This window comes from Geotrypetes seraphini, chromosome 7 (genome assembly GCF_902459505.1).
Source record: "Geotrypetes seraphini chromosome 7, aGeoSer1.1, whole genome shotgun sequence".
NCBI lineage: Eukaryota > Metazoa > Chordata > Amphibia > Gymnophiona > Dermophiidae > Geotrypetes > Geotrypetes seraphini.
The window spans coordinates 98,407,558-98,425,641 of NC_047090.1; the positions used below are offsets into that span (position 1 = coordinate 98,407,558).

Here is an 18,084-nt window from a genome sequence, read left to right on the forward strand (position 1 = left end):
GTTTTATTTAAATTTGATAAATCGCTTATTACATACTAAGCGAGTAACAGTAAAATATAAAATATAAAATAGGCTAAGAATTTAATGTACAGCATTAAAATGGGTTAAAACGGACTAACAGACGGACAGACTTGGATACATAAGGAAAAAAAGAAAGGGAGATAGTTACAAAATTAATATTTTTCATAATTAAAAAGAAAGAAAGAAGCCAAATATCATGTGGCTTAGCTATGTATAATGGATTTTTTGTATATGAGGGATGGAAGACGGTGTTGTAGAAGTAGCTGCATCTGTCTGTAGGTTTCCTATATATAGATGTTTGTTTATAGCCATTGTTGATGGAAACTAGAAAGTTGACTTTTCCTACGAAGGAGTCAGTTTTGAATTTGATGTAGGATGGTATGGGTTGAAAGAAATGTAAAATTGTTTAAGAGTCTCTTCTTCCTCAGTCCTAATCATAAAAATGTAATCAATATGCCAGTAGTTTTTTAGGGGTTTACTCTTATGTGTATTTAAAAATGTCTCTTCAAGTTTTTAACAAAGATCTTGGTTTTCTTATCACTCATCCATATCTCTCACCTACTCATCCCTCCCTGATATTTTTCAACATTTGCTTATTCCTGATCTGAAGAAGAAGGATTACCTTCTGAAGTTAATCAAAATGTTAATGCATTAAGTTAGTCCATTAAAACCGGTATCACCTTATTTTCTTTATGTTTTGTTTTATTTATATATATTACCTTTAAAAGTGGACTAACACGGCTACCACACCATTGTACTAAAGTTTAATGCACCATATTTCTCATGGGATTTTCTAAACTATTGTGAGTACCATAGTTTAGCATATCACATGTTCCCAAAGACAGTTACATACAGATTATCACCAAAAACAGTAATAGTCATGCATTCTCACTCACAATTTCAAGTAGGGCATGTAGTCCCAATTTCCACTATCCCCAGGCACACTAGCTATCTCCTCCAGAAATCCCCTATTCCCCAAATAGAATCCAGTCCCAATTAGCAATCCCTGCCCCCAATTATAAATCCTCCCCCACCTGCCTCCACAAACAGAAACCCCTTCCTCAAGACCCTTCTTGAGAGTTTCCTCAAGTCATCATGCCCCATCAATCCTGCCACAATAATGCCTAAATTTAGAATGTCACTAGATGACTTGCTTTTCCTTCATGCATGATAGATAGATAGATGGGAGCCTCTAGTCAGCCAGCATCATTTTGTATTCTGGCATTGGCAGGGAAGGAACCATTGGACACAACTACTTCCTATAGAGGATCTGAGACTGTCAAGTAAGGGGGAGTCTGAGAGGTGGGGCTTTTTTGGAAGTTCTGTTTGAACAGTAGGGAAAATCTTCAGGATGGTGGATCACCTGGAGTGGAGCTAATTTGTGTTGTCATATTTATATCATTAAGCTGCCTTGAATACAGTTGTATACCTTACCACTCATGAATTCTTGCTGTGCGGTGACTCAGCGTTTTCAATATTACTTTAATGGAATTTGTATACTTGTATTGCATGTCAATGCACCTTCATTTATAGGCCCATAATAAATTGTGAGGCCAAATTCAAATAGCTCAACCCACCCAAAAAGTGGTTACATTTCATTTTCCTCTAACAGCATTCAAGGATATAGCATTTCCCATTTATTCTAACAGTCTTTTCCTGTTGCAGTGTGGGGAGTCTAAGATCATCTAAACTAACTCTTTCCATCAGTATGATCATGCAGTTTGTACGCTGATGACTTTTGAAGACAAAAAAATAACCTGATCTATTCAACATTTTTCATCAGGCCGAGCACTGAGACGGAGTTTGTATTTCCCATTCCCACTTTTCTTTCAATATTGTAGTTCTCCTCTTTTACCTCACAATCATCTTATGTCTTTGCACATGCCTCCCCTTTAGTTTTTTTTATATATTTTATTGTAAGCTGTTTAGGCTTTTATGATAGGTAGGATATCAAATTTTAATAAAACTTGGAAACTTAGATAAAATAAATATGTAATGCATAATAAAATTAATATTTGAAAACTTGTGTTGTGTTCCTGGCATTTTTTACTCTTTACCATTTCTGTCATCTCTTTGCACTGAGTTTCCTTTTTCTCTTTAATTTTAGATGTGTTTCTGCATTTCTGTCCTCTCTTGCTTTTACTTTTTTCACCACTGTTCTTTCTAAACTCTTAGCTTTGTTTCCTATGCATTTTTTTTCTATACCTTTACCTTTATGTGTCTTTGAATATAAACTGTTAGTGGCAAAGATTTCAGTTAATTTGTTTCCACTGAGCTATTTTTGCACTGAGAATTGTTTTTGAAATAATTTATGGTTTCAATTTACAAATGCAATAATATTGTTTGGGATATTCAAATAGGCTAATATTTTATAGATTGATTCACTTATTTTGATTTAGCTCATGATTTCTCAATGCAATTTATATTCAGGAGCAATAGGTAATTCTCAGACCCCAGAGAGCTAGCTCATTGTTTAGTTCTCTACCTGATGTAATGAAGGATTAAATGATTTGCCTAAGGTCATAAGGAGTCTTATATATTTTAGAATCCACATGATCAAATTAGACCAGAAAAATAGATACCTAGAGCAGGTCTTCTTAATATATATGTAAATTCTATAAACCATGCAATATTTTTTTATATCTTGTCAAATACCTCATGCACTGGGGGCCTCAAAAATCAGTCCATTCCCACTGCAACTGAGGCAGCATTAACCTTTGCTTAAATGAGTTTGGAAGTCATTCAGTTTGAATTGAAAATGCATTTTAGTCCTGTGGATTTGAAAATAATCTGGCTGATATTCAAAACGAGCTAACCAGCCAGGAATAGCTGTCAATAGGTTAACTCACTCGTATGTGGCTATCTGTTAATTTTCAGCAGTAGCGCTGGGAATGACCAGTTAGCACCGAAATGGAAGCCAGCTGTGTCAGAGCCTTTTCAGGGGCAGAATCCAGTTGGCTCTCAATATCAGAGGTAACCAGAGATGTTTAGCATATAAATAGAACCGCATAAATAGCTGTCCTATCTATGCGCTAGGCCATGGCTGGTTAAGTCTGCATATTGACTTAACTGGGTGTGCGCTAGCCAGCTGTTATAAAAAGAAATTTAATGCCGAAGCCCACACAGGGCCTGGCATTGAATTTCGAGTTTTAGCACTGGCAGCAGACAAAATACACTGTCCGCTGCTGTCTGAATATCAGTTGGAATATAAGGGGCATGTTTACAAGAGGAGAGTGATGAGAGAGGGAGAAGTGGACATGGGTGGAGGAGAAGGAGAAATGGTGCATGGGGAGAGAGCATGTTAATTGTGAGTGGGGGGTTGGGGAAAGATGGACTGGGGGTGGAAAGGAGAGTGTCACACTAGAGGGAAGGGGTAAGAAGAAAGAGAGAAATTGTGCAGGAATCAGAAAGTGTTGGACTCATGGAGAGAGAGATGGAGAGATGGATGGGGAGGACAGAAAGGAGGGAAGGAAAAATGTCACTCAGTGGAAGGGGGAGAGAGTGAAAAGTTGGACTCATGGAGAGAGAGAGAAAGATGTTGATTGGGGGAGGGAAGGAAGGTTGGAGGAGAGGAAGCAGCATGTAGGAGGAATAGAGAAAGAAATGTTGGACTGGTGGAAAGGAGGAAGAAATGTTGGGCTGGGGGGGAGAGAGATGACTCAAGAAAGGGTGAGATGCTAGACCAGGGAATGGAAGGGAATGAGGGTAATCTGTTAGCATTATACTTTGGAGGAAAGGCAGGAGAGGGGAGATATGATAGAGGCGTTTAAATACCTACGTAATATAAAAAGGAAGGAAGGAAGGATTTGGAGAGAGAGGAAAGAGAGTAAGAGGAGAGAAGAATGCCTGGGTGTTGTACACATCTCTGTGGAGAGAAGGACTATTGTCTGTGAGGCCAGTGGCGTAGTAAAGGGGGGCAGAGGGGGTGGTCCACCCCAGGCACTGGCTTGGTGGATGTGCCGGCACCCATTCGCCTCTCCAACCCCCTCCCCCTAACGTGCGCGCCCCTTCTCCACCCTAGTATCTCTTTAACATTCGCGGCGCAAGCAGAAACCCTCAGCCTGCTGCTTGGGCCAGCGTCGGCTCTTGCTCTGACATCACTTTCTGGACCCGTGCCTAGGAAGTGACATCAGAGGATGAGCCAAAGCTGGTGTGAACAGCGGGTTGGGGGTTGCTGGGAACATGAAATAGGCGCAGGGGAAGAGAAGGGGGCAGGGAAGGAGTGGATAGGGGCGGAGGAAGGGCACCACCGCCCTGGTGCCTCTCACCCTCGCTACGCCACTGTGCGAAGCTGCTAGACTTTATGTGCTGAGAAGACTTTTACAGCTGAGTATCTGCTGGCTGTTATCAGACTGAGAAACCTGCTGCTGCAAGGACTTGGACACACAAGAACACAAGAATTGCCGCTGCTGGGTCAGACCAGTGGTCCATCCTGCCCAGCAGTCCACTCACGCGGCAGCCCCAAGGTCAAGACCAGTGCTCCAAATGAATCCAGTCTCACCAGTTTAGCATGAACTTATCCAACTTTTGCCTTGAAACCCTGGAGAGTATTTTCCCCTATAACAGCATCAGGAAGAGCGTTCCAGTTTTCTATCACTCTCTGGGTGAAGAATTTCCTTACATTTGTACGGAATCTATCCCCTTTCAACTTTAGAGAGTGCCTCTTGTTCTCCCTACCTTGGAGAGGGTGAACAGTCTGTCTTTCTCTACTAATTCTATTCCCTTCAGTATTTTGAATGTTTCGATCATGTCCCCTCTCAATCTCCTCTTTTTGAGGGAGAAGAGGCCCAGTTTCTCTAATCTGTCGCTGTACGGCAACTCCTCCAGCCCCTTAACCATTTTAGTCGCTCTTCTCTGGACCCTTTCTTCATATACGGTGACCAGTGCTGGATGCGGTACTCCAGATGAGGGCGCACCATGACCCGGTACAGCGGCATGATAACCTTAACTACTGTTAAGAAGGATCTTTTCATCACCCCCTGAGGCTGACAGCTGAAGAAGGTTGAGTTCCAGGAGGCCAGTTAGTCACAAGTACTTTGCTTGTCTAAGGGTTGGCTACTTTGGGACTCTTGGTGATTAGGCTACGATATAGTTGCTGTTTTGTAATATCTTCTCAGAAAATTTCCTTATGTAACAATGTAGTTTCTAGTGTACTTTACATGCATAACCAGTGTTACCAATTATTTTTATATATATATAGTTGTACAATCAATAGTGTATTTTTGTTACTAATTTTGGCAACAGCCTGCCCTACTTCCAAGTATTTTTTATTTTTCTGATAAATATAATCACACTTGGTATTGTTTCTTTATAAAGCGGCAATTGTAGAATCACGGGGAGAAAGAGGTGCTTTCATATCCCTAGCCAAGAGTTCAGGATAATTGCTGTATAAGTGATTCTTCTGTTTTCTAGTTGCACCTGCTACAGTTTATTCCAGGCATATGGAACAGCAAGATGAAAGGAACAAAGTCTGGAATTAGCAATAGAGGAGAAGGGTACAGATAAAAGCAGCTTATCTGAGGAATGGAATTCACGGCGAGGCATATAAAGAGAGACAAGAACGGAGAGATAACGAGAGGCTGCAGAATGAACACACTCATAAGATAGTAATAGGAGTTTGAACTGTATGTGAAGATGGATAAGGAGCCAGTGAAGTGATTTGAGAGGGGTAATGTGAGTGTAGCGAGGTTGGCAAAAGAAAAGTTGTACAGCAGAGTTTTGCACAGATTGCAGGAGGGAGAAGCGGTTCAGTGGGAGACCTGTTAGAAGTACATTGTAGTAATCTTAAACGTGAGGTTACAAGGGAGTGGACTAGGGTCCGGAAAGCATGCTCAAAGAACAAGGGGCAAATTTTAGTGATGTTGTAGATATAGAAGCAACAGGCTTTAGCAGTCTGTCGGATGTGCGTAGAAAATGAGAGGTCAGAATTGAAGACAACTCCAAGGTTACGAGCAAAGGAGACAGGAATGATTATAGTACTATTTACAGAGACAAAGAATGGAGAGAGGAGCAACTCAGTCATGGACATGTTTAGTTTCAGGTGGCATCAGGCCATCCAGGCAGCAATGTTAGCCAAACAGGGTGAGACTTTCTTAGATTTTAGGTGAAATCTCAAATGTAGAGGGGTAGATCTGGGAATCATCAGCATATAGGTGATACTAGAAGTCATGGGAGGAAATGAAGGCACCAAGGGAAGAGTTGTAGAGAGAGAAGAGATCCTAGGACAGAACCCTGGGGTATGCCAACTGCTAGCGGGATAGTAGCAGAGGAATATCCACCAGCACCTACACTAAAGATGAAATGGGAAAGGTAGAAGGTAAACCAGTAGAGGACAGATTCATGGAATCCAAGCAAGGACAGTGTATCATGGAGTAAGCAGTGATTAACCATATCTAAAGCAGCAGAGTGGTCAAGAAGGATGAGGATTGAGTAAAAGCCCTTAGATCTGGCCAGGAACATGTCACTGCAGACTTTGGTAAGGGCAGTCTCTGTGGAGTGTAGGGGACGAAAGCTAGATTATAGAGGATCAAGAGTCAATTGAGATCAAAGGAAGTCATGGCAGCGATGGAGGACAGCATGCTCAAGTAGTTTGGATATGAACAGAAGAAGAGAGACAGGGTGATAGTTGGAGGGGCAGGTGGGGTCCAGCAAGGGGATTTTTCAGAAGCGTTTAACTACCACATGTTTGATGGGGTCAAGTAGAGGAGTGGGAATACAGTTAGAGAAGCATGCAGTGGGCTTGACTGAGGACAGAAGTTGTGCTGTTTCTTCCTCTGTGATTTAGAGAAGGAAGAAAAGTCAGCAGGAGTTGAAGAAGGGTCAAGAGGGTGGAACTGAACAAGGGGAGGTGGGTCAAGAGGGGGAGGATGTGCAGGTTTTTCCTGAGATGTTTGGGTGAAGGAAGAAGCTGGAAGATCAGGAAAGTGGATGAGGGAAAGGGGGAATGGAAGTGACTTTGCAGTGAATTCAAGGGTGATATTGTGAACCTTGTCATGGAAGTATTCAGCCATAGGCTGCAGAGAGAGGGGTTGGAGGAAGAGGAGGCACTTTGAGGAGGAAGTTCAGCGTGGGAAAGAGACAGTGGGGGTTGGAAGAAAGGGATATAATAGTCTTGTTTGGCCAGTGTAAGAGCAGAATTAAAGGAGGTCAGCATATGTTTAAAGTCAACATGTGTGCAAGATTTAAGCCAAAGGTGCTCAGCGGAACGTAAGTAGTGGATACTAGGAGTGAGCTGAGGTTTGGTACACCTGACAGAGTGGGGAACAGGGGAAGCAAGGATGTCAAGAGCAGAGGAGCGAATAGAGTTGTACAACTAGACAGCCTCGTCAATAGATTTGGATAACATAATGTAGGCGAGGAGCGGTGAAACAGTGGATCAAGGGCTTGAAGATTTCAAAGCCTGTTGTTGATGACTGGATGTGACTGAGGGGGAAGGGGAGTAAGTGTGAAAGTTATCAGATGATTGTCAGAGATGGGAAGCAGTGAGATGGAGAGGCTAGAGAAGGAGCAGTTAGAGATGAAGACGGGATCGAGGCAGTGGCCATGCCAGTGAGTAGGTTAAATGAGGAGATTAAGGCAGGAAACCTAGAGGCATAAATGTCACAGGGATTGTCAGCATAAATGTTAAAATAGCCAAGGAGGGAGGGAAAAGATGAATCAAGGAAGATGGAAAGCCAGGAGTCAAACTCTGTGAGAAAGGAGGAAGGGGACTTGTTGAGGGGGGTTGTGTGATAAATGATTGTTATCCGGAGAGGTAGAAGAATAAATAGGTAGACGGAATAAACTTCAAATTAAGAAAAACAGTGCAAATGGGGTGGGAGAAGAGGTTAAAATCTGCAAGAAGAAGCCTAACACCCCCGCCTCAATCAGTAGGTTGTGGTGTATTGGAGAAGTGGTACCCCCTGGGAGAGAGAGGAGGCTGAAGCGGAGTCCTCAGGGCAAATCCACATCTCAGAGCAAACAGGTGGAGGACATGGGAAATAAAGAGGTCCTGAATGTAGTTTGTTGGAGGCAGAATTAACATTCCACAATGCACATGAGAAAGGAAGAGAGGAGAATAGGAATAAAGTTAGGGCAGTTACATATGTAAGGAAGCAGACGGCGTGGAGGGCCAGAGTTGGGGTTGATATCCCCCATGGTGAACAGAAGTAGGAGCGAAGGGGAATTGTGATGACAAAGACGGGAGGTACTCAGAGAAAGAAGATGGATGAATGGAAGGGAGAAAATGTTTGAGCTTGAGAATGGAGAATAAGGAAGATGACAAGATGGTTGGTGAGGTAATAGGAAAAGGAGAAGGATAGTTAGGACTTGTGGGGTGGAGGGGGATAGGGAGTAAGATTGGGGAGAGTGAGTTTGAGAAGAAGAAAGTGAATTGGTGCCATAAGGAGAGGAATAGAGAAGGAAACAGAAATGTACAAAGGAAGCGTGGTAGTAAGAATAGGGAGGTGACCTCAGGAGGTGCACGAAGGTGCTCCTTCAACATTCGCTGGTGGCTTGTGAAACTAAGAGGGCTGCGTTTAAGTAGGTAGCAGGGTTTGTGCAATCACCAGAGTGATTGGTAGTGAATGGAAAGGGCTACAGCCAGCCAGTGGGCACCAGTCAGAGGCAGGGCTACAAGTAGCTAGAGAGGTGGAAGCCTGCAGAGGTTAGCCTGCAGCCTGAAGTCAGATCTGGAATAGAAAAAAAGGATAGCATACATTTTAGATTGCAAGCTAATAGGGTTGTACTAAAGGGGTTAGAGCAGACATCTTTGTTCTCTTTGAAGTAGATTTGAATATTTCTAACCTCTCTAAAAACATAGCCGAATGCATAATGAAACTTTAGTCTTGGGCCCTTTCTGTGCAAATGAAGTTAAACGAGACCAAAACAAAATTGGTATGGTTTGGTCCAAAGTTAGATCATCTTCCTTCCTCCATCGTGTTGCCGTCAAGGACATCTTTGCAGATTGAGTTTTCAAGTAAAGTTTTGGGCTTTATTATAGATTCAACACTTTCATTCAACGAACATATCAATTCCCTGGTTTACAAAAAATGCTTCTTCAGCCTTCATATGCTGAGAAAAGTCAGATCTTGTTTTCATCATCAACATTTTGCTGTCCTTGTACAATCGATCATTCTTTCGCGGTCTACTGTAATTCGATTTACCTAGGTCTGACCCAAAAATGTATTCAAAGACTTCAGCTGATCCAAAATACCGCAGCCAGGTTAATTTTCGCTAAAAGTAAATTTGAGCACGTATCTCCGCTATTGCTAAAACTTCATTGGCTTCCAATAATTTCCAGGGTACACTTCAAATGTGCATGTTTAACATTTAAGATCTTATATGGCATTTTTCCTTCACTAATCCCTTTGTCTTGGAATTCTAAAAGATCTGGCACAACCAGAACTACACAAAAACTCAAATTATCTTTCCCCTCACTGAAATTCTCTACGAACTTCACTGTACATGTTTTCTTTCCCTTATGCTTTATTAATCTTTCTTTGTAAACCGTGTTGAGCTCTATTCTTATAGAGAAGATGCGGTATATAAGCTTAAGGTTTAGTTTAGTTTAGAAAAGATGAACTTAAAATGTATTAACGGGCTACAGGAGGAAGGAGGAGGCCATCCTGGACAGAGGCAGAATTTGAAAGAGGGGGCCGTCTTAAGAGGGCTTCATTTAAGTAGGTTTATGAGGTCACCTGAGTGACTGATTGTCAGTTATCAAGTTGGGCTGCAGCCAACCAGTAGACACCAATCAGAGGCAGCAAACGGCTGGAGTGGAAAGGCTAGTCTGCAGTCAGTTCTGGAAGAGAGAAGGATAACATATATATTAGAGTGCAGGCTAGCATATATTTTACTGTATTCCAGATTCACAGTCTACACCTTTCATCACCAAGAAATATTGCAGTGAGATGTGAATTATAATGGGAGAAGAGCAAAGTCTCATCAGAAAAAAAATCCCTCCAGGTAGTCATAAATACAAGGGGTTGGAGAGGCACTTCAGTTTTGGACACCATTTCACTGGGCCTCACAACAAACAAACAAAGACACACCCAAACAAAGCAACCTTTGTATTCTGTTTAATACTTCACCTACTATATCTATTTCCTGCTGAGCCTAAAAAAGGTTATAGAATAAGCTATTTTTCCATCCTCTGTTAAAGGTACTGTCCCCAGTTCTGTAATTATTATGGTTCATTCTACTGATTTCCCTTCTGGACTTGGCACTATTTCCTCTCCTCCAGTCAAAATGCCAAACTAAAGGGCAATAAATTGGCCCAATTAGTGTCTTGTGTGGTATGAGTTCCTTTAATGTCGGAGCAGCTAATTTTAATGCCCAGAAAATCGGCTGAATCTACGCTATGTTCTTTTATTTATATACAATGAAAGCACTCTGCTTCAGAAGGACCTATGAACACACACTTTGTAGTAGGAGATAGGTACTTGCTGGAAATCTAAGCAGCCAATGGGGTTCTGCAAAATTTATTATTGCACAATTTGAAATTTAAAAAAAATTGTCTGAGTGATAAATCTTGTGAATGTCACCTCTTTATTGTAGGGCTGCATTTAGATTAAAATTTTAATTGTGTGATTACAGGTATTTATTTATAAAATAAGGGGAACGTGTAGCACATTGGTTAGAGCTACAGCCTCAGGACCCTGAGGTTGTGGGTTCAAATCACACACTGCTCTTTGTGACCCTGGGTAAGTCACTTAATCCGCCATTGTCCTAGGTACATTAGACAGAGTGTGAGCCCACCAGGACAGATACCTAAATATAAGCCACTTAAGCTATAAGTGGTACATACATACTAAAATTAAATAATAAATAAATTTATTCCCCCCCCCACTGCAGCGCCCTGTGGCTCTAGGCAAGTCATGTAGCCCTCTATTGCCCAAAGTCCTACATTGCTGTAGTGAGCAAATAAATAGCATATCTTTAATTGCATACTTAATCATGATTACAAATTTTAATTGAAATGCAGTCCTAAAACAAATTTTAAAAAAATAATGAAAAGATAAGAAATATAAAATACAAATTGACAAATTAAAGAACAAAAAATGGCATGAATAGGTATAAACAGCGCTAGTGGTGTAGTGAGGGAAGCTGCACTCAGGCGGAGCACTGACACATTCTTTTCTACGCCCCCCCCTCCCCCCGACACACACACAACCATACCTGTTCAAATTTTCACCGGCAGCAAGCAGACTGTCCTACTCCTAATCATGCTGGCTGTGCCTCTCTTCTGATGTCACTTCCTGCTCCCACAAACATGAAGTGATGTCAGAGGAAAAGATGAAGCTGGCACAAGCAGCGCATAGGACAACCTACTCACTGACGGTGAAGATTTTAAGAGGTAGAGGGTGGGAGTGCTTTTCAATGACTCCTTCCATCACCAGGGGAGAAAAAGAGATGTGCTGGTGCTCCTGCCAAGTTGGTGTCTGGGGTGTTCCTTCCCCAGTCTCTCCTTACACCACTGCTTACAATTTCCAGAGCCTACTTCAGAAATGCAGCCCTACTTTATTGTTCTTTGTTTTCAACGTTTATCCATATTTAACTCCAAATAGGCCAATGACCACAGCTCTGAAAGCACAGGTACTGAGAACTTAGGTTTCAGTATCTGCCAAGCATTGAAAGAGCCTGCATTTCCTTTTTAATTTATAAAAGCACAATATTTTCCTTTCGTCTGAAGTTTCTCTGACTCATGTTAAATACAGGTTTGTAGTCTATGTAACCTTTCTTTGCCTGATGAGCATCAGGACAGGTTATTTTAAGTATATTAAGAATTTGTAGGGAGGTCAAAGCTGGGACTAGTAAGAGCTGGGAGGCTATTTGGCACAATAATGTATTCACATTGCAATCTCCTTTTGTCCAATATATCAGCCCAGGTCAGAAGTTGCATTTCTGATCCAGGTGGTTAACTTAAACTAGGACGATGCTGAAAAATATGGAACAACTCTAGTTTTAGCTATGTACTGTCAGTTGTAGAATAAAGTAGTTTTAAACACAAAGGACAATTCTCTAAGCAATTGCATTTACACATTCCTTATGGGTGTAAATATCTAGAATACTAAAGAAAAATGGGGAGACCCAATGATCCACAGTGAAAACAATCCACCGATGAAAACAAAAACTGTGGATACAGATGTTCTGGAGATAATTTATTAAACACTGACATATAAAACCATGAAAATTCAATTTAAAAAGTACAATGATAAAAAATACTGTGACCCTACACAGTCCGTGTTTCGGCGAACACGCCTTCCTCAGGGGTCCAATGGTTTGCAACCTCACATATAAAGAATTGGACTGAAAACAGTCTATTGTCTTTAAACATGTGAGCAAAGAACACTGCAGATATGCTGAAGTAGCATTGTACTTTTTTAATTGAATTTTCATGGTTTTATATGCCAGTGTTTAATAAATTATCTCCAGTATCCACAGTTTTTTTTTTCATCATTCTTATCCGCTCTTTGGAGCATGACAAATCCTGAACTACTCCTCAGCTGTGGAACAGATGCCAGGATCCTATGCTGGAACCCTAACACAGGGGAGGTATGTAATGATCTTTTTAGTAGTACAGGAGCTTCATTTATATGTTCTTTTGTGGAGTTGTCTTAAAACAGTAACATTATGATAAGCAATTTATTTTACTTCACGTCATACTGAAGGTTGAAATTAAGAGTAATTGTACTATAATCTGGATTGTAGAATTTAGCCCCCATTCCTCTGGTTTCTTCTGAGACATTAGTTTTCCTCATCTATTTCTGAGTACAGTTCAAACTCCTTTTACTGACCTACAAGTGCATTCACTCTGCAGCCCCTTAAGATCTCTCATCTCCCCCTATGCTCACCCCCCCCCACCTTCACCTGTGAACTCCATTCATCAGGTAAGTCTCTCCTATCTATACCCTTCTCCACTGCCAACTCCAGAATCTGTCCCTTCTGTCTTGCTGTACCTTATGCCTGGAAAAGACTGCCTGAGTTGTCATGTCAGGCTCAGTCTCTAGCAATATTGCAATACAAGCTAAAAGCCCATTTTTTGAGGCTGTTTTCAACTCCTAACTCCCACTCACTATAAGATACTCATTTCCATCCTACCATTCTCTCTACAAGAAACTCCCCAACCCTTATATGTCCTGTTTGTACAAATTAGATTATAAGCTCTTCTGAGCAGGGACCATCTATTATATGTTAAATATACAGCATTGCCTATGCCTTCTAGCATTATAGAAATGATAAATAGTAGTAGTATCTCACTTAATCAGTCCATTCAATCATTCAGTTATAGTCAACTCATTCAGTCAAGTCTGTCAGTCACTCAAGACAGTCTGTCAAGTCAGCCAGTCAATGTCAGTCATTCAATTCAATCAGTCAAGTTCAGTCAGTGAAGTCATTCAAGTCAATTATGTCAGTCAATGAAGTCATTCAAGCCAGTGAAGTCAATCGAATCATTGTCAGTCAGTCATTGAATCCAGTCAGTCAGATCATTCAAGTTAGTTATGTCAGATTTATTATCAATTTAGATCCCTTTTTATTTTAGCATTATTTATTATGATTTCTCTGTGCATCATGCTTTGTAAAGTCTTATTCAATTGTCTGAATATGATTTTATTGAGGCGGGTGTAGCGCAGTGGTTGGAGCCACAGCCTCAGCACCCTGAGGTTGTGGGTTCTAATTCCATGCTGCTCCTTGTGACCACGGGCAAGTCACTTAATGCCCCAGGCACATTATAGTGTGAGCTTACCAGGACAGATAGGGAAAAATGCTTGAGTACCTGAATATAAAACCATTTAGGCTATAAGTGGTATATAAATACTTAAATAAAAAATAAATAAATAAAAATTATGATTAGACTTATTTATGTTTTATTTGTCTTACTGTATATTTTGCCCCTGAAGCAGCACATACTCAGTTTGGGCATCATTTTAATTTTTCTACTAATATTTTTTAAAAATATTCCAACTATGTCTGCTACAGTAGTTTCTTTCCTAGAAGCATTGAAAAAGATATCTTTTAATATTGCCATTGGTTTTTATTGTGAAACTGATCCTGTGGCAGCAGATGATGTTTCATTAAATGCTTCTCCTGTTGCACACTGGGTAGAGTAATCAGGGCTGAGTGGTGGGGAGAGGGAATGTGGTGTATTTAGATTTCACAGTGTTCCACACAGATGTCTAATACACTGAGTGCCCTCGGTATGGGCCCCAAAGTAATGGACTGGGTCAGGAACTGGTTGAGTGGAAGGTGACAGAGGTAGTGGTCAATGGAGATTGCTTTAAGGAAAGGGATGTTACCAATGGTGTGCCTCAAGGTTTGCTTCTTGGGCCTGTTCTTTTTAACATTTTTGTAAGCGATATTGCTGAAGGGCTGACTAGTAAGATTTGCTTCTTTGCAGATGATACCAAAATCTGCAGTAGAGTAGATACCCCTGATGGTGTGGACAATATGAGGAAGGACCTAGTGAAGCTTGAGGAATGGTCTGCAAATTGGCAGCTAAGATTTAATGCTATGAAATGCAAGGTCATGCATTTTGGGCTGCAAGAACCTGAGGAAACGGTCCAGTTTAGGGGGTGAAGAACTTTTGTGCATGAAAGAGTGGGACTTGAGTGTGACAGTGGAGGCTGTGGAGACAAAAAGTGTATCTGAATTCAAGAATGCTTGGGACATGTACATTGTATCTCTAAGGGAGCAGAGGGGATAATAGATAACACGGTTTGGCAGACTAGATAGGCCATAATAATAATATTTATATCCCATCATACCTTTTCAGTTCAAGACAGTGTACAACAAGAGGAGCTGTACGGAGAACAGCGAGGTAACATCAATTAGATTTGGGAAGGGGTAGATAGGCAGTTATGTGTCAGGGGCGACATAGGGTAGGAGGAAGGAACATGAAAGACAAGATATTTCTATATTTCTATGTAAAGTGGCTTACAATACTAACAAAAAAATAAAGATAGAAAGGAACTCAATAATTCAATAGGAAGGAGTATTGAATATGTCAGTTTTTAGAATGTACATCTGCCTGAACTGACCAGGGAGAAAAATCTCATTCATCTTCACTCTACAGCACAGTGGTGGTATATCTCTAGCTTTAGGATAGGTCACCCTTGGCATCTCTGGGCTATAGCCCAATTATGTGGCAGTAGACACACACCAAACATACATGTATCTGTTCCTGCTTATTGGGCACACAATTCATTACATGGGCTAAGAAGAAGATAGCCAGCTTCCATTAACTGCAGCATTTATGAATGGTCACAAAAGGCCCCACTGTATGCCATGTTACACAGGTGTTATTTGCACAGACACCCAGAATAGTGTAACCTCAGAAATGTATTCATGCACCGTAGATCCTTGATCTTAATGGAACATACCAACAGCCTTCATTGCACCTGGCATATCTGTTGATAAAGAATGATCCAGCATATTGGCAACATGCAGCTAGGCAGAGGAAATCCTAACATGTATTACACTAAAGCCCCCTAATTTTTTACATAACACTCAAAATTGCACGTTCAAATTTGTGCGTATACAATTTAATTTCTTAAGATGGCAGTTAACGCTGATAATTGGGCGCTATCAATCATTTATTGTCAAAAAAATAGAATTTACGCACGCATCTTACTAGGTTCTTATCTATGCATGGATCTGAAATAGGGGCATGACCAAGGGAGGGACATAAGCAGGTCCTGAGTGTTCCAAGAATTTGTACGCACTGCTACAGAATATGCTATATCTGTGCCTAATTTAGGTGTGAGAATTTTCACCAGGGTTCAGTTGGTGTAAATCCTCATGCTTAAAAGTTAGGCCTGGATCCCGGCACTAAGCGCCCCTAAGCGGCACTAAGCGCACTATTTAGAGAATAGTGCCTAGCGCTCATTTTTATTTTGGTGCTGATTTTTTTGGCACCATTTATAGACACTTTCTGTCCAATGTGTGGTGGTGGCGGCCATAAAAGCAAACAAGATGCTGGGAATTATTAAAAAAGGAATGGTTAACAAGACTAAGACTGTCATAATTCCCCATGGTGCGACCCCATTTGGAGTATTGCGTTCAATTCTGGTCTCCTTATCTCACGAAAGATATAGCGGCGCTAGAAAAAGTTCAAAGAAGAGCAACCAAAATGGTAAAGGGGATGGAACTCCTGTCATATGAGGAAAGACTAAAAAGGTTAGGGCTCTTCAGCTTGGAAACGAGACAGCTAAGGGGAGATATGATTGAAGTGGAGATATGATCCTGAGTGGAGTAGAATGGGTATAAGTGGATTGATTTTTCACTCTTGTCAAAAATTACAAAGACAAGGGGACACTCAATGAAGTTACAGGGAAATACTCTTAAAACCAACAGGAGGAAAATTTTTTTCACTCAGAAATAGTTAAGCTCTGGAACTCGTTGCCAGAGGATATGGTAAGAGCGGATAGCATAGCTGATTTTAAGAAAGGTTTGGACAAGTTCCTGGAGGAAAAGTCCATGGTCTGTTATTGAGAAAGACAAGGGGGGAAGCCACAGATTGCCCTGTATTGGTATCATGGAATATTGCTACACCTTGGGTTTTGGCCAGGTACTAGTGACCTGGATTGGCCACCGTGAGAACGGGCTACTGGGTTTGATGAACCATTAGTCTTGATCCAATAAGGCTATTCTTATGTTCTTAATTTGGTCCCAAATGGTTTATTTCATGTTTCTATGTTACAACTGAAATAGCACACCTGAAAAATGGATGTAGGCAATTAGCACATTATGTCTCTATTGGCTTCATAAGAATTGCCTCTGTGGTATGTGGAAACGACCTTCTTATAAGGAGCCATCAGTATATATCTCAAATCCACTCTTTCAGGGAAATCATCGAAAGAAAAATGTAACCTCACACACCTCAGAGGTGTTCATCGCTATGCAGACAGGCTTGGCTCGGAATCTCAGATCTAGATGCCAATGTTCAAGACCGTCTTTCCAAAGTACCCTTTACGAGTGATAACTTGCTTGGAGATCGTATTGAGGAGGCAACTCAAAAGATCAAAAGGAACAGTAACTGTATGACCACCCTATCTTCCTTAAAAGCTCAACATTCTCATCAGTCTAAGCGATTTTCAAGCTCCTACAAGCATTCCTCATACTATTCCAGAGCTAAATACCATCAACGTCCTACGTCTGAGGCAACAGAAGACTTCTGCACCTCCTCAACCTAAGCAACAGCAGTCATATTGATTCTCTCCTAGAGAGCTTAGCTGGTGTATCTCAGCCCTCACCCAGACTCTACCAATAGGAGGCAGGCTCATCCATACCAACAGCACTTAATCCTCATAACATCAGATCAATGGGTCCTTCAAGTGGTGAGTCGGGGATATACCATTGTATTGCAAAAGGCAAAGAGCCAGTTTTGTGTAATATGTATAGTCTGGAGTTTTAAAAACAAACATTTTGTGCTCAGATGTGTTATTAATATGGAGTTTTTAATCTTAGCTAAATTGACAATTTAGAGCAATTAAAAGTCCATATAAAAGCAGTAAGAGCTTGTTTGATGATATCATACTGCAGAATTATAAAACAATAACAGGAAATGCAATTAGCCAGGTGGACAGTGACAGTTTCTGTTTTAGAGACTAAAAGCAAAGTTGTGAGTAGAGCTTGTTTGATGCTGTTTTAGTGATTAAAAGTACTGATTATGAGATGTACAAGCTATTATGAAAAGCAAAGTTTTGAGTATAATTGAAAACACACATACAATATTTATTCCTTGTGTGTAATTAATTCACTTAATTCCTTGACATTAGGACCTAGGGACAGGCATGACACTGTCTTTGGTTCACTCTGGAATCTTGCCAGTTCCTGAGTGTCCAAACAAGGTGGATGTTATGTCCACAAAATACCAGCCTTATTAATTTATGAGTTAATTATCCAGCTTGGATAACGTATAAAAGGCGGGAGCAGGTGGCATTCAAACTTGGAGATCTTTTGGGTGTGGATGTCGAAGGGTGTCATAAGAACATAAGAACTGCTGCTGCTGGGTCAGACCAGTGGTCCATCGTGCCCAGCAGTCCACTCACATGGCAGCCCTTAGGTCAAAGACCAGTGCCCTGA

At 41.0% G+C, this 18,084-nt stretch overlaps 1 long non-coding RNA gene across 1 annotated transcript in view; it reads right to left on the reverse strand.

The window, feature by feature from the left end:
- Positions 1–18,084, reverse strand: part of LOC117363290 — a 50,766-nt gene that overhangs the window by 23,755 nt on the left and 8,927 nt on the right. The window contains exon 2 of the long non-coding RNA XR_004540017.1: positions 9,699–9,802. This is a non-coding gene — a long non-coding RNA (uncharacterized LOC117363290). The remainder of the gene's footprint in view (positions 1–9,698; positions 9,803–18,084) is intronic.